This window comes from Haliotis rufescens, unplaced genomic scaffold (genome assembly GCF_023055435.1).
Source record: "Haliotis rufescens isolate VD_foot unplaced genomic scaffold, xgHalRufe1.0.p SCAF_6, whole genome shotgun sequence".
In the NCBI taxonomy this organism is placed as follows: domain Eukaryota; kingdom Metazoa; phylum Mollusca; class Gastropoda; order Lepetellida; family Haliotidae; genus Haliotis; species Haliotis rufescens.
In genome coordinates, this window is record NW_025964334.1 from 60327810 (window position 1) to 60349323 (window position 21514).

At 37.7% G+C, this 21514-nt stretch overlaps 1 protein-coding gene and 1 long non-coding RNA gene across 3 annotated transcripts in view; one reads left to right on the forward strand and one right to left on the reverse strand.

Annotated features, from left to right (window-relative positions):
* The window catches only part of LOC125374886, a 67104-nt gene that overhangs the window by 1704 nt on the left and 43886 nt on the right, over positions 1-21514 (reverse strand). The gene's annotated exons all lie outside the window — the stretch shown is intronic.
* Positions 1835-21514, forward strand: part of LOC124119618 — a 62058-nt gene continuing 42378 nt past the window's right edge. For both annotated transcript variants that reach the window (XM_048386586.1, XM_048386587.1), the window contains exon 1: positions 1835-2391. The gene's annotated coding sequence lies outside the window, so the exon portion shown is untranslated. The remainder of the gene's footprint in view (positions 2392-21514) is intronic.

Below are 21514 nucleotides of genomic sequence, written 5' to 3' on the forward strand. Positions count from 1 at the left end.
GGCCAGGGCAAGCCGTCGATGTTGGCATTATGAGGTAGTCTACCATGACACGAGCTGTGTGAGGTGGAGCGTTGTCCTGTCTGTTAAAACACCTCACTCTGGCGGCCAATGATTGGAAGAAGATGAGGTTGAAGAATTGATTCATGTAGCGATTTACTGTCAAATTTCCCTGAACCACAACCAATTCAGATGGCCTCACACCATGACACAACCGCCACCGAAATTGTCAATTCACAATGTGGGGCAAAACGCTCATTTCGACGACGATAAACACGTTGTCTTCCATCTCGCCGGTGAAGAAGAAATCGCGATTCATCGCTAAACCACACTCGTCTCCAGTTTCTCAAATTCCAAGGCTGTAAGGTATGGCACAAACGCAAGCGTCGCTGACGATTGATCTGTTGCAAAACAGGGACAAAAAGTCGGATTCCAGCCTCGCGAAGATGGTTCCTGACAGTCTGGTCCGATATCATCCTCAAACCAGGGATACGTCCTCCAGTCTCCGTAGCTGTGGCATTGCGATGACGTAGGTGGAACAGTTGAATGTAGCGATCCTGTGCAGGGGTGGTAACTCTTGGTCGGCTGGTTCTCGGACGGTCAGCAGTGGAATTGAACCTTTGTGTATCGGTAACAAAGGCGGCAAATAGTGCTGTGGTGGACGTTGAAGTGGCGTGCAACAGAATGCTGCGATTCACCTCTTAGGATACGTCCTATGGCGATCTTCCGATCGGCAGCACTGAGTCTCGGCATTTTCGACCTTGAAAAATGTTGACAAATGAATGACAAATTATTGGCTTCTGATTGCCTATTTATAGCCACTACCACGAGTTACGAATGCAATAACTTGCACATGCATTTTCCTTTACTGTTTTCCTCCATGACATTTTTTACAAGCATGAAAACAATGCCGTTTAAGACATTGCAAATCGACAATGGCTGCATTTTTATGCACCGTTTGTCGAATATCAGGCCACCAACATTTTCCAATAACATATGTCCAATTTATATACCGGAGTTTTAGTGTAGTCAGGTTCAATGAACTACATACTACCTGTGCATTTCTTTTTTGGAAAAGTGTACACTAACATAGATACTAGCACCAACAGAACATGTAGAATACTGTCAGGCTCCCAGAGAACCCTGTGTCACATCTATCGTTGACTTGTCACTCCCTCATCTGAGAACACTCTATGTTGTACACATATTTTTGGCTTGTCTCCCCAAATATCCTAGTTTGATTGCCTACATTCGTGCAACATGGGTCCGCTGACGTGATACCACACGAATAGTCCTGAAAGCGTCGGTAAATCTAATTTACTCACTCACTCACGTTACCTGAAGACACAGTTTCGGATGTTCCGACAGTATTGGGCACTTGACCTCTGTCTGAGTTCGTCGTCTAAGGCGCTGCAATTCGTTGTGCAGAGTTGCGTATCTTGGGGACGTTATTAACCTATGATCCTGGATTCGAGTTCCAGTTTGCCCTGATTATGTTTCCAGGTTTGACAGCGCCCAATCAGTGCTCTTGGGTTTCACCAAAGTGGTAAACGTCAAAGATCCGCATACGAAAGCCGGATGGTGTTACTTTGGTAACAATAATGTATTTTTCTAAATCGAAATTTATCGTCATTCAATTATTTCCTCGAATTTAATTTGTTTTCTGCCACTTTGAATATTTTCTCTTTATTTGAAATTAATCTCAATAATTTAAATTTTTATCTATTCTCATTATTTCGATTTATTTTCTGTTTAGTTCAAGTTTATTTCAAATCGAAAAATATCTGAAACCTTTCCAGTACATGTTTTATTCGTCTGGTGATGTCATTAAGGACAAACAGTTTTTCAATCAGAAGAAATAAGAAATTGTCTACCTCATCTTCCTCGGACGTCCATGTATACTTTACTGTAAATATGGCTCTTGAAACCCTTGGCTTGATCTCACATCCAAGCCTTCACAAGACAGCTGTCCCTCAGACTACGACAGGGAATCCCTATGATCGTGATAGCTGTTCATACCTTACAAGAAATAGAAACATTTTCACATTACTTGGTGTTTTGTACCTGGGCTAAGTATGGCACTTGAGTCTCCCGAATTAGTCTCACATCTAGTCTACCCCTAAAGTAGCAGTCTACACGGATTAAGTTAACATGTGCCAGAAAAAGGTAACCTAATGAGAAACAGAAAATGAGACAAATTATCCAAACAAACATGTAATTGTAAAGCAAGGAGGCTTGAACCTGTCTTGTACAGAAGGAAAGTGGACATGGATCTGAAATAGACTGTTACTGTAAGAGTTGCTTCCCCTACCTACCCGATAACGAAAGTAGAACACTGGTTACTTCCTGGTTGTACAGACGGGAGGACTGCCCGCACACAGTGATGGTCTCTCTGTAAGTTGTTCATGTTTAATACTATCATATACTCCCACACTGTCTCCATGTTTAGGGTAGGTATGTTTCTGTCCACTGCTATCTTAATGTTGTTGTTTAATTTCGAAAGTCTTGGGTATACGGCGGTGTACTATTGTGGTCCCGCCCCTGTGTTGATAGAACTGGTTCACACACTCGGATGTCACCTTACACACGTCATTCGTTTGAAAATGTCCATTCTACGTCTTACATATACCATCCTAACACAGTTTGTGAGGGTGTTTTCAGTGTATGTGTAAAGTAACCGATCAATACACACAAGGTTGTTGGCATGAAGATCTATTATTAGCTCACCTGACTGAAACTCCATATGGAATCTGTTTCAGTAAGTATTTAAGACTGACATTTCTCGGGCATTTATGTTTTGAATTATGGTTTGTGGTGATCTGCGTTCACAAGAAAAAATACCCATATATACAAAATATACAATTTTGTATATTTGGTATTTCCAAAATATACAATTTTGTATAGTTGGTATTTCCAAAACTATACAATTTTGTATATATGGTTAGATTTTACCACTGCTTCATTGAATTTCTTCACCCTTTATAGAAGGTTTCACATAATATGTGGTTGCAAAGTTTACTAATGATACCGAACAGTATTATTATTGCATGTAACAATAATGCTTTAATACTATTTTCATTATGACAACTATATGATATTATGAAATAATTTGTATTTCGTTATGTTTTACATAAGAAATAGAACATTTGTACAGATCTTAATAACAGTTTGATCAATATAAAATGCGTATGCCAGCTGTTTATGATCTATACATACAAGTAGTTGAAAGTAGTTTTAAACATTGATGTTTATCGTTCCAAAGCTCTGTTCTCCAGCTCAGTTCATCTTTGTTTACGAGAACGTTTTTAATATGGGCAATTTTCTTCTTTCGGGACATTGGAGCAGTCATAATATTCATGTCTCCGTTAGTGGCTATACTGGAGGTACCGTTACTAACACGAAGAAATAATTTACAGGCTCTATTTTGGATTAGATTAACGTTTTATCCTCATATACCAGAGCCATAGAACATTACCGGCTCAACAAGACTTTCATACAGTTTCATAAAAACATCATAAGACATACACCCAACAGAATAAGACAAAGCATGGCTGGCAGAATTGTACAACTCTTTCACAGTTTCACATATCTAGATGCTCGTCAACCCGTAGTCCCAGATAACGATATGATTCTACATAGACCAGTGTTTGCCCAGCATAGAGGAATCTGGTTAATCTGTATCACTTAACGAGTTTGAATAGCTTACTCTGCCCACAGTCGAGAGCAGCACAGTAATTAGTAGTTTAGACCAGGCGAATACACTGGTCACACTTGACTGGTCTGTCTGATGATTCGGTCACCTGCCAAATGGGATGTCTGACAATTGGGTGTGAACCTTACAGAGGAAGTTATTTTATGAATGCGTCACGTGTTTCAAAAGAGATGACCATTATCTAAGTAAAATACTTCTAAGTTCATAAAGGACATAACATTTAATAAAGTGAAATTCATTTTCGACAAACTTTTATGAACAAATTTAAAACAGTGCGGGCAGATTCTAGTTTCTAAAAGGGTTGGGGGGTTGTAAATCGTCCTGTTTCGATCCAGATCTAAAACTAGCTAAAATGCGACGGTGGTCCCTGTATTTAAAACATAAGGAGCAACAACGTTACGATCATGAAAGTTCTTAATGTATTGCCCTTAATGTTATGTTTATCGTTCCAAAGCTCTGTTCTCAAGCTCAGTTCATCTTTGTTTACGAGAACGTTTTTAATATGGACAATTTTCTTCTTTCGGGACATTGGAGCAGTCATAATATTCATAACATCATAAATATTAAGATTACAGGCAATTTTAACAACTTTAGTACTCCATGAACTTTTACATAGTAACCATTTTCTTCATCAAAGCGTTACAAGTACTGTTATTAATCTTGGGGTAGTCTAAAAACATTAGCATGTAATGTAACAAACGGGGAGGAGAGACCCATGTCTCCATTAGTGGCTATACATGGAGGTACCGTTACTAACACCAAGAAATAATTTACAGGCTCTATTTTGGATTAGATTAACGTTTTATCCTCATATACCAGAGCCATAGAACATTACCGGCTCAACAAGACTTTCATACAGTTTCATAAAAACATCATAAGACATACACCCAACAGAATAAGACAAAGCATGGCTGACAGAATTGTACAACTCTTTCACAGTTTCACATATCTCGATGCTCGTCAACCCGTAGTCCCAGAAAACGATATGATTCTACATAGACCAGTGTTTGCCCAGCGTAGAGGAATGAAACCGATGATCTCGGTTGTGATTTCTAAAATGAATTACGTTTGTCCTATTCATATTCACTGACAGTTGCCAACGTGTTGACCATTCATGCAGTACATTAAGCATGGATTGTAATGAACATTCATTGGGGGCAGTTAATGCAATATCGGCAGTATACATTAAAATGGAGAGCATAGTCTCATCAACAAGTACGCCACAATTGAGATTGTTAATAGCCAGGTCGTTAACATACACAGAAAATATAGCTGGGGATAATTTACAGCCTTGCTTTACACCATGTTAAACAGTAAAACGTACTGTAAGAAATTCTCCTACATGTGCAGTACAATTGACATCGACATACAATCGACTGGATAGCTCTTAATATCTTTCCTCGAGCTCCAATATTCCTCAGCTTCGCTATAAACGGTGTCAAATTTTTTTTTACATCAACAAATGTAACAAAGGTTGATTGTTTTGTTTTTTTCTATACTGAACTAAAGACGTTTAAACCTATAAATGATCAATACAGTCTAATTTGGATCTAAAATCATTTTGCTTATCAGCTATGATATTGTCCTTTTCAAGCCACTCAGTCTTTAATTGAGTACATAAGCATATACTTGTTAGGAATAGATGTTACAATGATACCAAAGGGTTTCTAAAATCCTTCATACCGCTCTTAGGAAAAGGATGGATATATCGCTGTTCCACATAGCTGGTACAGTTCCATTTACAAAGCAATAGTTAATAATTCTGTACAACAAATCAACTGAACTTACATTTTTTTAACACTTCGTCAGGATTACCATCCACACCTGTAGCCTGTCCATTCTTAAGTCTAAAGACTAAAGACTAATGGGATGTCTGGGAGTGAACCTTACATGTTTATCATTTATCCCATCCATTTCTTGAACTAGCTACTCCGAATTGAGCCATAATTCATTCACCACAGTCCTAAGGGGAAATTCAAACATATCCACCTATAATTGACGACTACTGCAATCTTGTCAAATAACATGTGCTTGACATCAGGTCGATTTTATTGATATCTTGTAATGACTGTTGGAATATTATCTATGCATTATCCTGTCTAAAAATCTAGATATATTTACAATATCATGTATGCATTTTTGAATCATTGTATTCCGGAGTGGTCTTCATATAAACTTCTTGACCAATCCGCTTCAAGTACATTTTCAGAAAAACAGAACATAACATGGGAATACCGTTCGAATTGAGCCTCGCTCAATTTCCCTGTGCGCTGTGATTTTTATTTTTATTTTTTAAATGAAAATTTTACAGGGACTAGCTGTGCTACCACAATACCTGTGTTAATTAATATTGATAACATTGAATGTTAAACCATTTTTACAGTTTTGTCTAATTTTAGCGATAATGAAAACTGAGTAGAGATAAGATATATTGATGAACAACGTCTTTATTACAGTTAGGAGCGACGCTTAGGTGTATGTTGTAACACCATTACCAAGCAAGTGATGTTGTTCATCCACAGATCTTATCCTCTCTCAATACTCCAACTTCTAAATTCCTCGCAAAGAAGATAATGATACTTGTTTTGAATCTTGCCATCGTACAAAATATTCTTCGCACAGTATTCAAGAAACAATGTAATATTAATATCATATTACGCCATCAATATATGTTGTGCAATATTTGAGAGGTTGGCGCCTGTCGGGACGGTGTGAGATGCTAAAACTGTTCTTGTATAGTCTAGTATCCTTTGGCTAGTGACAGCTACCACTGTTTATTCCCATTCAAGTTGCTAACGGTGTTTCATCTAAACAGTATTATGGGAACGGAAATTAAAACATTACTTCATTCGTTATGCTACCATTTTTGAATATATGTCCATGAGATTAATCTGTTCATTTTTCCGTATTTTTATTACAGAACTTATAGCTTTGTGTGGCATAAACGATCAAATAGTAAGATGACTACAATTAAAGGGCATTAATAACGAGAGGCTGTTCACATATATGTACATCATATATGTATCACGCGAATCATTTCAGATTTTACTCGACGTAAGAGCTAGAAACGTTACCTACTTCCGACGCAGCGGTCCAAGATGTTGGCGCTATCTAGATTGGGTCCCTGACACATGCAGCTCTATTTGATGGGTGTATTGTACTTAATAAGCTGAACTTTTATAAATCTATTTTTTGCAAATATATACTAGTCACTCCAACTAATCATTGTTACTAAAATATATAGGATTAGTTGTCGATAACGTGTCCATTCGTATGTCTGTTTTACGTCTGTTCTACTAATTATTGACACTTAGAAACTCGTACAATTTTTTAAATCGTTACTAAACGTGTTGTACTTGTCTACATCTTAATTGAAAAGTGGGAGAAAAGTTGCTTACTGTATTTTGCCGCCTTTGATGGTTCTGATGATCAAGATGACATCGTCAAAATCGTAGCATTCAGGAGTCGATGAGGATTCAGGAGTTTTTGAATGGATGCAGAATCAAGGTTCATCCCTTCCTTACTTACTTACTTACTTACTCACTTTGGAGATTTAACGTGCGCTTTCCGACTGATGCGTATTTCGCACACGGGCCCGGTCAGACCATTTAATGTGTTTCCGAAAGGGGCGAAAGTGGTCTGTGCAACCCAAGAGGGGGGTTTAGGGGTTGCTTATATAGAATTTGGGAATTTTGAGATTTGGAATAGATGCCGATGGGATTGGGGAGGAGAACTAAGGGAGCTGGGTATGGTGGATGTTTGTTTGTTTATGTGATTTTGATTTGGTAGGTTATTGTGTTTTTAGATGCGTTTTATTAGTTCCGTTTTTATTAAGAATACGCCTAAGGCCTTGAAGTTTTCTAGTTTATTTTGTGGGTTTAGTATTGCTTCTAGAGTTAGAGCCTTGTTTAGATTGAGGGTGGTTTGTAATGCGGTTCGATGTGTTAGGTAGTGTGTGCAGTGGATGAGTGCGTGTTCTGGGGTTTCTGGTTGTTTGCAGTGTGGGCAGTTACCTGTAGTGTGTTTTTAAAAAAAATTTAGGTGGTTATTTAGGTTGGTGTGTCCTGTTTGGAGTTTAGTGATTACTCTGTCGATTTTTTTGGATGGATGGAGAATTTTTGGTTTGGTTAGTGGTTTGCTGAGCACTTTCTTGATTTGGCTATTTGAGTTTAGATATAGGTTATGCCATTTTTTGGTGATTTTTTGCTTGTTTACACTTTTAATTTCTGATTTTGAGATGGGTAAGTTTAAGCTTATTTCTAGGATTTTGAGGGATAGTTTAGCTGCTTTATCGGCGTTTTCATTACCGTATATTCCTACGTGGGCGGGTATCCACAAGAAGGTTATTTGTTTGCCTGCCTTAGTTACGTCGTTGGAGCTTTTAAGTATTTGATTTATTAATTTAGGTCGATTTTGCGTATTTTTGTTTTGGAGGGCTTGCAGTCCACTTAGGGAGTCGGTAAGTATTAGGATTTTTTTTTGTTTTTTGGATTCTTGATTATGGAGGGCTGAGGCCATGCCCATTAGTTCGGCCGTGAATATTGATTGGTTGTTTGGGAGTCGGAAGGATTGTGTGGTTTTAGTTGGTTGTGTGGTATGGACTCCGAAACCTGTGTGTTTGGAGGTCGGATCTGAGGATCCGTCCGTGTAAATGTGACACCAATTTGGCCAATTTTCGTGTATGTATGCTAGTGTGGTAGTTTTAGCTATGTTTGGGTCGGTTTGTTTATTTATTTGGCTAGCTAGTGTTGTGTCTATTTGGGGTATTTTAAGTTTAGGGGTGAAGATATTTGATTGTTTGCAGTTTTGTTTAAGATTTTTAATTTGGTGTTCATTTAGGTAGTTTGTTATTCTTTGGGATATTGGGGTAAGTAAGGGGTGTTTACGAGCTAGAGCTTGGTTTTTGGGGCTGATTTTTTGGTTTATTAAGTTTTGGATGAGAGGGTTTGATTGGGACGCGGCCCAGAAATTTAAGCTTAGCTGTTCCCTGCGTAGACTTAGTGGCATTTCTCCTGTTAAGGCCTGAAGTGAGGTGTAAGAGGTGCCATGTTGGGTGCGTGTAATTAGTTTGAGAGCCTGATATTGTATTGAGTCAAGTTTTTTAGATAGAGAGTTGTTAAGGGTGTTGTATATGGCGCAGCCGTAGTCTAGTTTTGATCTAATTAGTGATATGTAGAGAGAGAGGAGGGTATCTTTGGATGCTCCCCAGTTAGAGCCAGTTAGGCATCTTAGGGTGTTTAGGTCTTTACTCCATTTAGTTGTTAGGTTTTGGATGTGAGCATCCCAGGTGAGATGTTCATCGAAAATAAATCCTAAGAATTTGGTTTGTTTTTGAAATTTGATTGTTTGATTGTTTAGCTGGAGGATTGGGGAGGCGCGTTTCATGTTTTTATGTTTGAATACTATTCCTGTTGTTTTTTTCTGAGTTAAGGGAGAAGCCCCATTTGTCAGCCCATTGTTGTATTTTATTAAGAGATTTTTGGAGTAAATTTTGGACCATGTTCATGCTTTTAGTGCGGATCCAGATGGCTCCATCATCCGCGAATTTTGATGTGTTTACTTTAGGGGATAGGCCCTCGAATAGATCGTTTATCATTATATTGAAGAGGGAGGGGCTGAGGATACTGCCCTGTGGAGTACCATTTTCTAGGGAACATTGGTCCGATAGAGTTTGGTCTATACCCACGGTTATTTTACGATTGTTTAGGAAGTCCTGGATGTAGTTTATAATCTGACCTTTGAGTCCTATTTTTTTAAGTTTTTGTATTAGCCAATCGTGCCATACCATGTCGAAAGCTTTAGAGAAGTCTAAGAACATGCCTGTGATATATTGTTTCTTTAGTTGTCCTGTCTTAATATCTTGTTCTAGTCGGGCGAGGTTATCTGGGGTTGAGCGGCCAGGAGTGAAACCGCTTTGATCTGGGTTTATGATGTTATTTTGGGTTAAGTAATGTTGTAATCTATTTTTAGCCATTGATTCCATTACTTTACATAAATTTGAAGTTAGGGATATTGGTCTATATGAGTTAGCTTGATTAGCTGGTTTATTAGGTTCAGGGGTTGGTATGACTAGGGCCTGTTTCCAGGGAGTAGGAACCTGTCCGTTTAGGTAGATGAGATTGTATAGTTTGAGTAGTGCCTGGAGTAGTTTTAGGGGGAGTTTTTTAATTATTTGGTAAGAAGTTAGGTCTAATCCTGGGGCTGTGCCCTTTTTCCTGTTCTGGATTACGTAGAGGAGCTCCTCCATTGTGTAGGGTTGATTTATTTCTAGATTGTTATTGTTTGGTTCTTTTGTGGGTTTGTTTTCTGTTTTAAGTTTATCTTGGAATTGTTTACTGAAGTTGGTGTTACTGCTAACGGCCGAAAAGTGGTTGGCGAGATTATTTGCTTTTTGGTCGGGGTTGGTTGAGTTGTCAATGTTAGGGTTTTTTTTATGTCGTTTTAAGCCTCTGATGGCGTGGATTTTGCGCCAGACCATTCTGGCATCTGTACGGTTATTTATACCTTCGCAGAATTTTTTCCAGTCTCTACTTTTGGCTATTTGGACTAGTTTTTGAACCTGGTGGTTTAGTTCGTGGGCTATGTTTAAATATTTGTAGTCGCGTTTTGCTTTATTGAAGGCTGATTTACGTTTTCGTCTAGTCTGTTCTATTTCCTCATTCCACCATGGTACCGTCGGTTTGCCTGTCTTAGATGTTTTGAAGGGGATGGAGGTTTTGGCTGCGTTAATTATATAGTCTGTTAGGTTTTTGCAATAGGTTTCTGGATCATTATTTTCTATTTCGTTTAAGTTAGCTTCGTTGCAAATATCTTGGAATTGGTCCCAGTTAGCTTTATTGTAATGGAATTTTGGTTCTTGGTTTTCTGTTTGGATTGGTACGTTTGTATTTCCTATGGTTATGTTTATGGGGAAGTGGTCACTACCTAGCGGGACGTCGTGCACTTCCCATTGAGTACTTTGGGCTAGATCTGCGGTGCATATGGTTAGGTCGATAGCTGACATTTTTTGGTTTATCTTATCGTACCTCGTGGGTTGGTTGCTATTGAGGAGTACTAGGTCGTTTCTATCCATTCGGAGATTAATTTGCCATGATTATCTATTTTATCATCTATGCTCCATGTAGGATGGTGAGCGTTAAAGTCTCCTAGGAATATAGTAGATTTATCCCTTATTTGGAGTAGTTTGTTTAGATCCTCAGGTTGGACTTTTTGTTCCGCCCAGTGGTAAATATTTATGATGTTTATGTTTCGGTTATTTAATGTGATTTTAATGCCGTTGGCTTCTAGGTTTGGCGTGTCTATTTTTATTTCTTCGTAATTTATATCTTCCCTGATAAATATGATTAGTCCTCCTGCGGCTCTTCTTGTTTTCGGTTTAGCTCTGTCAGTTCTAATTGAGTTGTAGTTAGGTAGTTTGAATTTGGATTTTTTTGAGAATTTGGTTTCCTGTATACAAGCAATGTGAGGGCCTTTATTTAGTTTAAATTTAGTTTTTAGTTCATGGCCGTGGGAGGTGAGTCCGTTGGCGTTCCACTGAAAAATATTTAGTCCTTCGAATATTGGGTTCGGGTGATTGGTGATTTAGTTTTTAGTTTTTATTTTATTCGGTGAGTTCTTTTAGATGGAGGTGAAAGAGGAAGAAGGGAAGATCGGTTAATTTTAGATTGAAATCCCTTCAGACCCGTTGGGGGTTATTAAAGGCCTAATAGTGCACCACGTGATTTATGTCCAGGCCCCCGTGACATGCAGTTGTCATGTGACATGTAATTTACTAATTGAATTGCAAAAACAATTCCGACAGCAATTAACCGCATCCACAACAACAATGCGTGGATGCAAAGAAAGAAACCATTTTAAACCCCTTTCTGTATATTTGTATTTGTATTCCTTTCTGAAACTATCATTCTACAAACAGTTGTGTTCACCGCCCATTGTGATACTTCTACTTAAGAAAATAAAAAAGGATGTTTATTTAGTCATTTGACATGCGTTCATTGTAAACAAAGATTAGTGTGAAAGGATTACTAAGTTTGTCATCCAGTATAATGCACTTCCTCGATTAGCATAATTAGAACAGAGTTTGTAATTAGTTATATCCTGACTCCAGTTAACCAAGGCAGCTACATCAGTTGTGATTTATGAATTTGTGGAATCTTAATAAATAAACGACCGCCTGTCGCAAAAATGCATTCGAACATTGAACACGCACAGTCGCAGATTTTCCTTTCGTACATTTGAGGGTAAACGTGAACGAAGCCGTGCAAGATGCTTTACAACGATTTGTCTTCAGAACACATATTGAGCTCAGGTAACTTTATTAATGATGATATTTTCATTCATTCATAGATATGGCGATCATGAGCACTGACACTATATGTATTCGCAATAGAACATTTGGAAGACTAGACACAAATTGAGTCACAATATGACAACATCAAATCAAAGAATTTGTTTAATGCAACAGATTTAAGGCATTGAAATTGTACATTATTATAAAATACATGAGTGTCGCTACGTCTCATGTCAAAAACATCAATGAATTATTTATAAAAAAAAATAATTTAATATTACTATGACTTTATGGCTAAAATTATGGAGTCTTGCATGTCGAGCCAACAAACTATAGTACATATTATTCACCTTGGAATTTCTGTTTACTGTGCTTGCGGTGGGGTCCACCCAATTCCCAAAATGGACAGTTCCAAATACTACTGCGTAAAATATTAATGCCGATTTGAAGAGAAAATTACCAAATGAATGAATGCAAGTAAAACTTAATCCAGGGAAAAAGAAAACTGTTCAATATCACGTCAAAGTGTGCCCAAGTGCAAAACCTAATCTTAAAATGAAAGGACTTTGGTATTAATATTTCAGTCAGAATTTGACATTGGCGAGTTAAAGAGGTAAGCCTTATGATTAATTGTCTTAAATACCTTTCTGGTGTCCACCGCCGTGAACCATACTCACTCACTCAGATAAATAACCCCTTTTACATAAGTCATGAACAAGCATATATATATATTGCCAATATTTTGCTCCCATGTTTTGGATAATTGTACCAAAGAACAAGAATTAATCCTAGAATGTCTACACATAAATTCATTACTGACGCTGAAACAATGCCGATGAGACGTTAATTTTTACCTCGCCTACTCACTGATTACGGACTATTTGTGGGGCGATAAGAGGTACAAGCCACGAGAAAATGTAGAGTGAGACCAACGTAGCCATTACACCTTTTTACAAGATGGAAAACATCTTTGCTGTTAGTGATTACATATAAAGAAATCTAACCAATTCACAGGCTATACGTTGTAGAACTGAATGCTATGCCAAGTCATTCCTACCTGATACCATTAATAATTGGAATAGTCACCGGAAAAAGAGGATTAATAAACTTGGACAATGTTATATTCAGTTAAGCCATGATACCAGATTTTGTCACTTTAAACTTCCATCGGCTTAAAAAACACATCTCAGATAACACATCATGCATGCTCTTGTGGCTGTCACAATGGTACACTGCATTAATATTTCACATGCCCCAATTACAATATATTAAGAAACGTTTCTATTCTAAAGGTTAAGTGAGTTTCTAATCAGTGGTTTATTGGAAACAATTTGAACAGTGCCTAATTTAGCTATTTTGAAATCGGCCATGTACATCCGACGTTCGGGTGGATTTGCACATATATAATAACTAGTAGTAAGAATTAATACATACATACTTTTAGACATGTATTAAGTATTAAACAGTTAAATAGCTTTTCTTAGGAAACCCCTTTCCATCAACCGCACTGTTGACCTATCTTTTTTGTTCTGTTTTGATGTATTGATGTATTATTTAACACAATATGTATATCTCCCCTTATCCCAATGTTAATAAAAGGAAGCTTGGTGGGGACACTTGGGATATAAGAAATGAATACAGACAATCACCGGGTGTGACCACGTAGACAGGATATCATTCGGGTTTCTCATAATTACTCCATGAGCATGCTGGGTATTGTAGCTTGGGGATATTAAATGTAAGTTTGTTATCAGAGGAGATTGATAGTGAACTTTTAGTACCAGTTAGATATGATATCTATATGACTTCTTTCTGTTTGACAAAGGATTAAGGGTATATGTGTGGGTAATCCTTCCACGCTGATGAACTAAAGTCACTCTACTAGTTCATGTAATCTACGTCAAATAAGATCAGAACACATGCATTATTACAACATACTCAGGATACCAATAACAACGAAATGTACAAATTAACAAACATGATCAATATTATTATTACATGTTAATGCCATGTATGTAAATATAGCTATATAAACATATGTTTAATTTATCAGCTTGTGTGAAGTCGTCCATAAATACAAGAAAACGTATATTTTCCCAAAATTATATTACTCTCAAAAGGGCAATTATATTCATGTTACATTTTTTCAGTCTCTTTTTTAATTCGAATTACGTAACATTTTTGTTACTTTGATTTTATTAGACCCATGTTGTTGTTACAGACCCAGGGATTGACCAGGTTCATTACATGTCATAAAAGTGCCGGGACATAATATGGTGGCAATACATTCTCTAATTAACACCTGTCACAAAGGGACGGGCAATTTGGGTTTGTCCTCAGGGAATGTGTTATGCAATTTGTGTATTCACGAAATAACATTCAACAAATTATGTACATGGTCCTGTGATGTAGGATTGATGCATTCGTACTTCTTGTAAATAAATAAATGAATTGCATTTTTTTCTTAACCGTGTGCGAAATACGCATAATGTCGGAAAGCGCAAGTTAAATACTGACTTCATCCCAAAATAAATCACAAACCCTCTCTTATAATTTGTATATTATTCTATATTTTAATTATGTAAATCACGTTCCTGTCACTTTTAATGTAGAATACGTTAGTCACTCAACCAATTCCATTATTATTTTCCCAAAGATCAAAGATTAAAGCAGTTATCAAGATTTATTTTCCATATCTTTAGAAATACTTAATCTTTACATTGAAACTGCCATCATGATGTATTATTATTATTATTATTATTTTTAATTATTATTATTATTATTATTATTATTATTATTATTATTATTGATGTACATATGGTTTGCACCCAACCATGCGCGTGCCAAATTATACAGCGTCAAGCTTTTAGAGCGCCAACTAAGTTTTCCAAAGTAGAAATTAAGCCAAATGAATATATATCAAGTTTCCTTTTGCTAGAACATATGCATGCTGTTGTGTTTTTTCAAGGTAATCTTCGTTCTCTCATTGATAACAATATTAAAAGAACAAGTATTATAAAATATGATACGGGAATATATTACACACGTTATTTACACATCCGGTTGCTCATAATACAATTTTCCCAAGGACTACCGTTTTACAAAACGCGATTTTCCGCGTTTCCGCCGAGATTTCACATTATAACAATGTATATCTACAATGAAACCGACAGCTCAGAACAAACCAAATTCAACACTTTTAAGAAGTGATAAAATAGTTTTCATCCTCTGTACAATCCACTCTGTTGCCATATGTGCACGATAGCATGTTACAAAACACATCGCGGCCTCCCCGTAAAACGAATCCAAGCTCAAACACTTTCAATACAGAAGTTACCGCCAATGCAATCGCCCCCGACAGCTAATCCTCTCTGTGCATTTGACCATAAAGTCTACTCACATACCAAGCACCGCGCCAGGAAAAGTACCAGACGCCTCAACCGCCTACCCGTCAATATCATTGCAAGGACAGTATGTACTCCCGCTAACAGTGTGGACTACTAATTAAACATTCTAGTAATGTTTCCCGCCACTATATTAGTTTTTTGTAACTTCTGATACTATTTTGCACATACAAAACAATTATAGAGCAATACATAGCAATTATCCTCCTTTACCAACATATACAAAGAAACACAGTGCTCAACACTTCAATTTGCACATATATAATAATTATACACAAATACATAATAATTATCTCCCTTTACCAATATATACAAAGAAAACAAATTTGGATACACCATATATACAAATTTGTATATTTTTGTATATGTCGTATAAACAAACTTGTATATTTTTGTATATATCATCATTCCAATCTTGTATATCCTTTGGAAATATCATCTTTCCAAAGGATATACAAGCTTGTATATATGGATTTTTTTTGCAGTGGTTTGTCCGGACCTGGTGTGGAAATAAACACATAAGTTTGTCAAGTGGGTGTCATTTTGAAAATGGCTTGACATTTTAAATTGTTGACTACATAGCCAGAATCATCTGGTGAAGACTGGAAACTGGACCATTGACAAATACTCCACGATTATGTTTCCAGGTTTGTCCGCACCCTATCCATGCTCTTAGGTTTCACGAAAATGGTGAACATCAAAGGCCTGCATATGAAAGCCGATGGTGTCACTTTGGTAGCATTAATGTAATTTTCGAAATCATAATTACTCCTAAATTCAATTGTTTTCTCGAAATTTAGCGTTTTTTTCTCATTACTTTGAATACTTTCTCGTTATTTTACATTAATCTCAAAAACGCGAAATTTCGATCTTATCTCGTACTTTCGATTATGTTTTCGTTATTTCAAGTTTCTTTCAAATAGAAATATTTGAAACAATTCCAATACATGTTTTATTCACCTGGCGATGTCATTAAGTACTTACAGTTTTTCAATCATACGAAATGAGGAATTATCTACCTCATCTTCGAGTGACGTCCATGGATACTTTACTGTAAATATAACTCTTGAAACCTATGGCTTGTGCCTCAATTTGTGATAGCTAATCATACCTTACAGGAAATAAACAAATGACCTATAATGGATTTTTCACTTTACTGGGTGTATTGTATTGTATGGTAAGTATGGCACTTGAGTCCCTCGAATTGGTCTCACACCCAGACCCTTAATATACAGCTACCCCTAATAGTAGCAGTATGTACAGATTAGGTTAACATGCGCCAGAGAAAGGTAACTTAATGAGAAACAGAACATGAGGCGAATTATCCAAACAAACATGTCATTTTAAAGCCAGGGGCATTGAACCTGTTCTGTATAGAAGGGGTGTGTGCATGGATCTAAAATAGACTGTTACTGTACGAGTTGCTTCCCCTACCTACTTGACAACGAAAGCAAAACACTGGTTACTTACTGGTTGTACAGACTGGAGGACTGCCCGCACACAGTGATAACCTCTCTGTAAGTTGTTCATGTTTAATACTATCATATACTCCCACATTGTCTCCATGTTTAGGGTAGGTCTATCTCTGTCCGCTGCTATCTTAATGTTGTTGTTTAATTTGGAAAGTCTTGGGTAAAAGGCGGTGTACTATTATGGCCCCGCCCTATGTGGATAGAACTGCTTGACACACTCTGATGTCACCTTAAACACATCATTCATTTGTCCATTCTAAACAGTGTGTCTTACATATACCATCCTAACATAGCTTTTGAGGGTGTTTTCATTTTATTTGTATAGTAACCGATCAATACACACGAGAGTGTTGTCAAGAAGATCTATTATTAGCTCACCTGACTTAAACTCCCTATGGAATCTGTTTCAGTAAGTATTTAAGACTGACATTTCTCGGGCATTTATGTTTTGATTTATGTTTTGTGGTGATCTGCGTTTGTCCAGACCTGGTGTGGAAATAAACTAATACGTTTTTCACAATATTTTAGAGTTTGTTAAGTGGCTGTCATTTTTAAAATGACTTGGCATTTTAAATTGGTGACTACATAGCCAGAATCATCTGGTGAAGACTGGAAACCGAACCATTGACAAATACACTAGTTGCGACGGAGGGGAGTCAGCAGTAGGGGAGACATTCACACCGCGCCGACATCAACACTAGCTTGAAGACACTGTTTCGGATGATCCAAAAGTATGGACAGTCCATCACTCTTCTGAGCCAGTCGCCAGAGGCACGCAATTCGCTGTGCAGAGTTGCGCCCCTATGATCCTGGGTTCGATTTACGGTTCGCTCCGATTATGTTTCCAGGATTTTCAGCACCCTATCCGTGCTCTTGGGTTTCACAAAAGTGGTGAACGTCAAAGACCTGCATATGAAAGCCGATGGTGTCACTTCGGTAGCATTAATGTAATTTTCGAAATCGAAATTTCTCATTAATTAAGTTATTTTCACTAAATGTTGTGTTTTTTCTCGTTACTTTGGGGTCGGTCAGGTAGCCTAGTGGTTAGAGAGTTCGCTCATCACGCGGAAGACCCGGGATCGATTCTCGACATGGGTACAATGTGTGAAGTCCATTTCTGGTGTCCCCCACCGTGATATTGCTGGAATATTGCTAAAACATTGCTAAAAGTGGCGTAAAACCATACTCACTCACTCACTCACTCACTCTCATTACATTGAATATTTTCCTGTGATTTCAAATTAATCTCCTAAACGCCAAATTTCGATTCTTATCTCGTACTTTCGATTATTTTAGTTTCTGTCTCGTTATTTCAAGTTTATTTCAAATAGAAATTAAGTCCTAACATTTTTTTTGTCAGAAGAAATAAGGAATTGTCTACCTCATCTTCCATGGATTCTTTACTGTAAATATGACTCTTGAAACCTATGGCTTGTGCCTCAATTTGTGATAGTTATTCATACCTTACAGGAAATAAACAAATGACCTAAAATGGATTTTTCACTTTACTGGGTGTATTGTTTTGTGTGGTAAGTATGGCACTTGAGTCACTCGAATTGGTCTCACACCCAGACCCTTAATATACAGCTACCCCTAATATTAGCATTATGTACAGATTAGGTTAACATGCGCCAGAGAAAGGTAACTTAATGAGAAACAGAACATGAGGCGAATTATCCAAACAAACATGTCATTTTAAAGCCAGGGGTATTGAACCTGTTCTGTATAGAAGAGGTGTGTGCATGGATCTAAAATAGACTGTTACTGTACGAGTTGCTTCCCCTACCTACTTGACAACGAAAGCAAAACACTGGTTACTTACTGGTTGTACAGACTGGAGGACTGCCCGCACACAGTGATAACCTCTCTGTAAGTTGTTCATGTTTAATACTATCATATACTCCCACATTGTCTCCATGTTTAGGGTAGGTCTATCTCTGTCCGCTGCTATCTTAATGTTGTTGTTTAATTTGGAAAGTCTTGGGTAAAAGGCGGTGTACTATTATGGCCCCGCCCTATGTGGATAGAACTGCTTGACACACTCTGATGTCACCTTACACACATCATTCATTGGTCCATTCTAAACAGTGTGTCTTACATATACCATCCTAACATAGCTTGTGAGGGTGTTTTCATTTTATTTGTATAGTAACCGATCAATACACACGAGAGTGTTGTCAAGAAGATCTATTATTAGCTCACCTGACTTAAACTCCCTATGGAATCTGTTTCAGTAAGTATTTAAGACTGACATTTCTCGGGCATTTATGTTTTGATTTATGTTTTGTGGTGATCTGCGTTTGTCCAGACCTGGTGTGGAAATAAACACATACGTTTTTCGCAATATTTTAGAGTTTGTTAAGTGGCTGTCATTTTTAAAATGACTTGGCATTTTAAATTGGTGACTACATAGCCAGAATCATCTGGTGAAGACTGGAAACCGAACCATTGACAAATACACTAGTTGCGACGGAGGGGAGTCAGCAGTAGGGGAGACATTCACACCGCGCCGACATCAACACTAGCTTGAAGACACTGTTTCAGATGATCCAAAAGTATGGACAGTCCATCACTCTTCTGAGCCAGTCGCCAGAGGCACGCAATTCGCTGTGCAGAGTTGCGCCCCTATGATCCTGGGTTCGATTTACGGTTCGCTCCGATTATGTTTCCAGGATTTTCAGCACCCTATCCGTGCTCTTGGGTTTCACAAAAGTGGTGAACGTCAAAGACCTGCATATGAAAGCCGATGGTGTCACTTCGGTAGCATTAATGTAATTTTCGAAATCGAAATTTCTCATTAATTAAGTTATTTTCACGAAATTTAGCGTTTTTTTCTCGTTACTTTGGGGTCGGTCAGGTAGCCTAGTGGTTAGAGAGTTCGCTCATCATGCGGAAGACCCGGGATCGATTCCAAACATGGGTACAATTTGTGAAGTCCATTTCTGGTGTCCCCCGCCGTGATATTGCTGGAATATTGCTAAAACATTGCTAAAAGTGGCGTAAAACCATACTCACTCACTCACTCACTCTCATTACTTTGAATATTTTCCTGTGATTTCAAATTAATCTCCTAAACGCCAATTTTCGATTCTTATCTCGTACTTTCGATTATTTTAGTTTCTGTCTCGTTATTTCAAGTTTATTTCAAATAGAAATTAAGTCCTAACATTTTTTTTGTCGGAAGAAATAAGGAATTATCTACCTCATCTTCCATGGATTCTTTACTGTAAATATGACTCTTGAAACCTATGGCTTGTGCCTCAATTTGTGATAGTTATTCATACCTTACAGGAAATAAACAAATGACCTAAAATGGATTTTTCACTTTACTGGGTGTATTGTTTTGTGTGGTAAGTATGGCACTTGAGTCACTCGAATTGGTCTCACACCCAGACCCTTAATATACAGCTGCCCCTAATATTAGCATTATGTACAGATTAGGTTAACATGCGCCAGAGAAAGGTAACTTAATGAGAAACAGAACATGAGGCGAATTATCCAAACAAACATGTCATTTTAAAGCCAGGGGTATTGAACCTGTTCTGTATAGAAGGGGTGTGAGCATGGATCTAAAATAGACTGTTACTGTACGAGTTGCTTCCCCTACCTACTTGACAACGAAAGCAAAACACTGGTAACTTACTGGTTGTACAGACGGGAGGACTGCCCGCACACAGTGATAATCTCTCTGTAAGTTGTTCATGTTTAACACTATCATATACTCCCACATTGTCTCCATGTTTAGGGTAGGTCTATCTCTGTCCGCTGCTATCTTAATGCTGTTGTTTAATTTGGAAAGTCTTGGGTAAAAGGCGGTGTACTATTGTGGCCCCGCCCTATGTGGATAGAACTGCTTGACACACTCTGATGTCACCTTACACACGTCATTCATTTGTCCATTCTAAACAGTGTGTCTTACATATACCATCCTAACATAGCTTGTGAGGGTGTTTTCATTTTATTTGTATAGTAACCGATCAATACAAACGAGAGTGTTGTCAAGAAGATCTATTATTAGCTCACCTGACTTAAACTCCCTATGGAATCTGTTTCAGTAAGTATTTAAGACTGACATTTCTCGGGCATTTATGTTTTGATTTATGTTTTGTGGTGATCTGCGTTTGTCCAGACCTGGTGTGGAAATAAACAAATACGTTTTTCACAATATTTTAGAGTTTGTTAAGTGGCTGTCATTTTTAAAATGACTTGGCATTTTAAATTGGTGACTACATAGCCAGAATCATCTGGTGAAGACTGGAAACTGAACCATTGACATATACTCTAGTTGCGACGGAGGGGAGTCAGCAGTAGGGGAGACATTCACACCGACATCAACACTAGCTTGAAGACACTGTTTCGGATGATCCAACAGTATGGACAGTCCATCACTCTTCTGAGCCAGTCGCCAGAGGCACCGCAATTCGCTGTGCAGAGTTGCGCCCCTATGATCCTGGATTCGATTTACGGTTCGCTCCGATTATGTTTCCAGGATTTTCAGCACCCTATCCGTGCTCTTGGGTTTCACAAAAGTGGTGAACGTCAAAGACCTGCATATGAAAGCCGATGGTGTCACTTTGGTAGCATTAATGTAATTTTCGAAATCGAAATTTCTCATTAATTAAGTTATTTTCACTAAATG